Source organism: Solanum dulcamara, chromosome 10 (genome assembly GCF_947179165.1).
Source record: "Solanum dulcamara chromosome 10, daSolDulc1.2, whole genome shotgun sequence".
Lineage (NCBI taxonomy): Eukaryota > Viridiplantae > Streptophyta > Magnoliopsida > Solanales > Solanaceae > Solanum > Solanum dulcamara.
In genome coordinates this window covers 14,711,958-14,718,394 of record NC_077246.1, presented here as the reverse complement: position 1 = coordinate 14,718,394, position 6,437 = coordinate 14,711,958, and the positions used below count along the sequence as shown (strand labels likewise).

General features: G+C 32.6%; 1 long non-coding RNA gene across 1 annotated transcript; it reads left to right on the top strand.

Annotated features, from left to right (window-relative positions):
* Window positions 1-1,823: 1,823 nt before the first annotated feature.
* On the top strand, window positions 1,824-4,013 carry LOC129871622 (uncharacterized). The gene is made up of 2 exons (XR_008762280.1): window positions 1,824-2,445; window positions 3,185-4,013. It is a non-coding gene; the product is annotated as an uncharacterized LOC129871622 (long non-coding RNA).
* The last annotated feature ends 2,424 nt before the right edge of the window (window positions 4,014-6,437 follow it).

Sequence of the window (6,437 nt, the reverse complement as noted above, 5' to 3'; positions counted from 1 at the left end):
CTATCAGTTAAATAATGTGTTGGTAGAATGACATACCAGATATAGACTCTCCGGCAGAATCATAGTTTTGTACAATCGATTTCGACTTTTGGATTCTTCTCTTGAGCAATTGTAGGTCTCACTTTCTTTGACTGAAATTGAGGAGGTAAATATTCAAAATTATCACCACTGTCAATAACTTTCGTAGATGTCCATGCAACATCAACTCGTTTTCTTTTCGATTTAGATTTAGAACTCAACTCAGTGATTTTTTTCTTACTTCTACCATTTTTTTTCTTCACATGCATTGCTTTAAAATTTTGATTAACCTCACCACCATCTTCTTCTAGAGATTGATTTGCAGAAATTTCCAAACTAAAAGTAGGACTGACATTCACTTCACCACCGCCGGTTGAATCAACAATTCGAATTCGTGATTTTTTTTAGGAGATTTCTAACTTTTTATTACAATTGTGCACCTAAAACCTATGAGTTCTGTCTCAAACAAACAAAAAAATGAAGGAATAAGGGAAGAATGAAGAAAAGGCCCTAAGAGAAAGAGAGATAATGACGCCAGAAAAATGAAGAAAAGTCCTAAGAGAAAGAGAGATAAGATGCGCCCTTTTTCTCTTTCCCAAATAAAAAATTGTATATTATGTCTTATTTAATTAAAGTATTGTCACTGATTGTTAAAAATAGTAATAAAATAAACGTATATTTAAAAATGGTAAATATTTTTTAAAACACATTCAATTAAGTAATATTTCCTATATAATACTCGTGCCAACAATCATTCCCACCGACCCACTTCAATTAGAGCTCAATTTAAGCAATTCCATCGGCCCAACATTCCCATTCCCCAGCGATATACATAAGCGCTTGCATACAATACATCCGCATACGACCTCTCCAAGACCCTACTCGTACACCACACAGAAGGCTGAATCCATCGATGACTTCCTAAAGTTGACATCAATTTTTACTTAGACACCTCAACTAGGCTTTGTTCATTTTTGATGTCTCACTGTGTCATTTTGACACATTTTTGCAAATCAGCTAAAATTATAAAATATGTGTAATCCACTCGTGGGTGATGTGGCATGCTGATTAATAAAAGGAGGACACGTCAGTTTGGTTCACAAAATAAAAATTATAAGAAGAAGAAAGAAAAACTATTTAAACTCATTTTTTAAAAATATTTAAGTAATAAAAAAACCATTTTCTAAAAAATTCATCTCAATCAAGAGGAATTCCTTCTTATCGAAAAAAATGGAGTTTCACCAGATAAAATTATGAGATTAGATCTGAGTTTTCTCCAATGACTTTTTATATTTCTTTTTGGAGTTAATAATTTTAATTTTAGATAAAATGTGTTTTGGTGGAAGAAAGGTAGAAAGAGATAAAGAGAGTGACAACAATGGTGGATCTCCATCTTTTTCGGCGAGTTGTAGATTCGATTTGGAGTAGTACTTATCGATAGTAATTATCGGGTGAAGTTTATTCATGTTTTATTCTTTTATATTTTTGTAAGAAATTTTAAAATCAGTGCAGTGATTTTTTTTATTTTGTTCAAAATCAGAGCATTGTTATGCTTTTATAAGATTTTTCTAAATTAATGCGGTGGTCATTTGATGAATGGTGGAAGGAGAAAGATGGAAGAAGAAGAAAGGAAAAACAAAATTTCACAGAAAAAATATTTTTTAGGCACTCAAAATGAATGCAATACACACATTCTATCAATTAAAAAAAATCAAAATAATATAATAAAATATGACATAAAATATCTAAAATAAATAAAATCTAATTAAAATATTTACGTGAAAGTTGATTTGAGCACCCATGGATTTAACCCCACACAGAACAACGGATATATCGTATACATACATACACGCATACACGATTCGTCGTCCACTTCCCAACGTTCCCCGACAACTCGTACGATTCCAGCGACGGCTCTGTTCTATTCCTCCTTGATTCGCGGAGAATTTGCCACATAAAGCTTTGAGAAGCTTCAATCGATCATTCACCGTCTACCTAGCTTCAAAATCCATCCGAATTGGTTGAAATTGGGTATCTTTTGAAAGGGATTTGAGGATATACCTGATCCAGTTCAAAGAATTTGAATTTTAAATTGGGATTTTCGCCCAAAACCCCCTCTATTTTTCCGCCCATATTCCCAAGTTTTCCCCCCTTGAAAACCCTAGTTCTTTCCGTATATAAGGCTTTCATTCCCTCATCTGTGAGGAGGTTCTGGTTCCTTTGTTTGGGCGGAAAGAAAACGAAAATTTAGACTAAGAAATCCCAAATAGTTTGATTTTAAAAGGCTTGGAATTTGGCGTCTACAATTTCTGGTGTTGGGAATTCGGAGTTTCCCTTTTCATTTCATCGGAATACGGCGAAGCTCCTTTGTGGTGGTAGAAAGCTCATAGTGACCAGCTCAGTTCACAGAGCGCTGCTCTAGAAAAGGTAAACCTCTTCGATGTTTAATTTGTTTCAAGTTATGTATGTTGCTGCTTCATCTGAAAATAGGTCGTGGGTTCTGATTATAGACTAAGTTCACTCTTAGTTTCTTTTCCTTAAAGATTTTCAGTTTATCGTTTTGTTCATTCGAGTTTGAGTTCTCTATGTTGCTCTCATTGAAAGATTTTAAATAGTTCGACTTATATTCGAATCTTTGCTCTTTTCTTCTATAGTTTGATTTAAAATTAGTTTATTTTGTCTTGTTAAGATGTTATATGGTTCGATTCTAGCTCGAGTTTGGATCGTAGATTGTATTACTTCCTTACGTGAAGTTTATTTAGTTCTGTACTTGTTCGAGCTGCGGTTTGTTGATCTGAATGCTCTATTTTCATCTGTCTTCACATCATTGCTCCATCACTACCTCACTGATCTATTTGCAATATGTTGAAGCATGACTTATTGTATTCTTTCATTACTGAGTTTATTCTAAATTTTTCTCCCATCCGTTTGATTTCTTTAGTAAAGGGTGACATTTTGGGAGGTTTTAACTTAGCTGGTTGTTTCAATTGAATTTTTTATGACTTTTCTTTAATGATGTCAAAACTTTGTTTTCTCCGGAGTGTGTTGCTATGAACTGGCTAATTTTAGTCTAGGTATCTACTTGCCGTTGTTTGTTTTCGATAAGCTTTTGCCGTTTAGCTCTCATTTACCTACTGTTAATCAACCCTTTTTATGGCGTATGCAGATTCTTGACATGACTTAATCTTTCGAAGCTTCACTCGAGCCATCTTTACTATGTCCTTACGGATCTATGGTTGATTATTATGGTTTGTGTCTCAAATTTGATGTTTCTTGGCCTTCTTCTAGTTCTCTCTCTCTCTATCTCTTGATTGCGTTCTTTATTTCATTATGTTCATTTGATTATCCTTTTGGCTATAATATGATTTAATTGTTATTCGAGCTTTCATTGCAGTACCATGTTGATGGTCTCTTATTTGTTTGATACCTCTATTAGTTGATTGTCACTTCTCTGTTATTAAGAATTAGGCATATAGATTTTTATTTTTATTTATTTATTCTTTTTTCCTTTAAGTTACCAAGTAAGAATGTGATCACTTCTCCCTTTGTCTTGATTTAGATAATATTGAAGTTTAATAATTTGATCTATTTTATGCATGAACCCACCCTTTGAGTCCGTTATGGATCCCTTTCCTTCGTTACATTCCGAGTTTGGGCCAAGAGCCCCAATGATTATGCCCGTTGAGTCAACCTTATCACCGGACGAAAATGGGAGCTATAATACAGGTTGCGGAGTCTTGAAATGGACCGTATACGCCTAATATATGGTCCGATATACAGGGAATTTGTGCTGTATACACTGATATATAGTGTATATACAACTGTTATACAGAGAATTGGGCCTAAAGCCCTAAATGCAGGTGGCCCAACTACTTAGTTCATACGTACAAAAATTTAGTGTTGGGCCAAATTTTTATATTTTTATTATTTTATTTATTTATATTTAATTCGGATTGTAATAATTTAATTATTTAAGTTATTTTTATTTGTTTAGATATTATTTGTTAGTTTGGTTTAACATATTAAACCCCCCTTAAAAGGAACCATATTTTTTTATGACTAATTTATCCATTAAAATGATTTTTACTTAAATGATATCTTTAGTTAGTCATTTTTGACCAAAAGTCCCCCTTTCAAAATATTTCAAATAATTAATTTTTTTCAAACGAACTAATGTGACTTTTATTTAAATATTTTTCTAAATAGCCAAATGATTTACATTGTTGAATAACTGCATGTTAGCGGATATTTTAAATGCTAAACATTCTTAAAATAGTAATATGAATTTCGTATTTTTTTTTGAATTTTTAAGGCTTATTTTTGTAAAGTCTTTTAAATTAAAGTTTTTTTAATTTTATTAAAAAATTTAGTGATGACTTCTTTTAAGTTGGTTTTTCTTAAAATCAATTTTAAAAATTGTCTTTTCAACACATAACAGTGAATAAGTTAAATATTAGGTGTTTGAATAATAGGTTTAAAAACTTCACGGTTAACAAGTGAATTCACTTATGAATTGCTGTAGACACATAAATTTTATTGGATTAAGTTTATATAAAATTTGGATAAATTTCATGTTCATTTGGGTTGAATGATTAATTTGGGCTTTATAAATAAATAAATTCATTTTATTAAATTCAAGTTCAAGGTCTATTTCACTTTGAAGTCCGAACTCATGCCACACATTATGGTGATTAGGCATCCAAGACTATTAAGAAGACGCTATGTGTTCAAATGATGTCAAAATGAAGAAACAATCACAATCTACCAAGTGTCAAAATGACATCTTTTGGTCAATCATAAGCAACTTTATCCACCCCACTATAAATAGGGGAAATACATGACCTTGAACAAAACATTCAAGCAATCATTTGAGAAAGTTACAACATCAAATACATAGTTCTTCTATAAGGAGTGGTCAAAAGTTCTTCTCAGAGATCTACCCAAAACAATGAAGTGATGTCTGACATTCTCGAAGATCAAATACATCTCAAGGAGGTCTGAATCATCCACATTTGAGAAACACGCTACTGATAGCCCTCAAATCACAGAGAAATTATTAGGAGAGAAGTATTTAGAGAACAATAGAATTGTACTCATAAAATTCATCAATGAAAAATTACTTTTTTATTTATTTATTTTATTTGTAATTAAATTTTAGTATTACAAAAAATTTATTGCGAATAAATTTGGCACGTCCAATGGGACTAATTATGCTCTTCATCTCTTCCTCTTACAAATAAAAAACTACAACGATGCTTCATGTAAAGACTCTACTACTGTCATATCTATTGAGCTCAATCATTCTAGTCCTAGCTCTCAACGCAATTTCGAGACTAGCGGTTTTGATGGATCTTAACTCTCTTTACCCATTTGGAGAAAGCAAAAAAGAGCACATCTTAAATGACGGTTGAAACTGTAACCCCTAGGGGAAATTTCACATCTATGTTGTTTGACGAACTTTCTCAAACCTGCTTCAACTTTGGTAAATCTAAGAATTCAACGGATTCTCCAATTTTAACAAAAGTTAATGCCTTGATAGTTGATGCAACTGACGTGTATGAGTAGTTCGCAATGATGAAGCAAATTATTGAAGCCTTAAAAAAAGTATATAGATTAAAATAATCTTTATATCACCCAATTTATGAGTAATTTAGATCTCTACAATCCAGGAGAGTAAGTCACAATCTAACACCGCAAGAGAAAGTTAATGATGATTCTCCCACCAAGCCAATTGACTCTCAAATGTGCAAAGCATTCTACTTGAGTGGCCACTCTAACAGTTCAACAACTACAAGACATGATCGCAAACACCATTAAAGCTCAATATGGTGGTCCACCGCAAAGGTTCTTAGGATACTTAAGGTCGTATTCTAAGAGAATCTAAGGATTATCGATGCCCATTGGATATCAACCACCAAAGTTGCAATAATTTGATGGGTGGGGAAATACAACACAATACATTGTCCATTTCATCGAGACTTGTAGTAGTGCTGGTACACATGGTGATCTTCTTGTCAAACAATTTGTTTTTTTAAAAGATAATGCCTTTGATTGGTATACCGACTTGGAGCCTGAATCAATTTATTGTTGGAAGCAACTTGAAAATTAATTTGTTAATCATTTTTACATTACCCGATGTATAATGAGCATCCTAGCATTAAAAAACACAAAATAAAGTAAGGATGAGCCCGTAGTCGACTACATCAATCGTTGGTGAATTTTGAGCTTAGATTGCAATTATCAAATTTCTAAAACTTCTGCAGTTGAAATTTGTATACAAATAATGCACTGGGGCCTTGTATATATCCTTTAAGGAATTAAGCCTCAAACTTTTGAAGAATCAACTAGCACGCTCATTACGTGGAGTTGAGCATTGCAAGTCACGTAAAGACATCATCGAACTTTGATCCAAGAAAAAA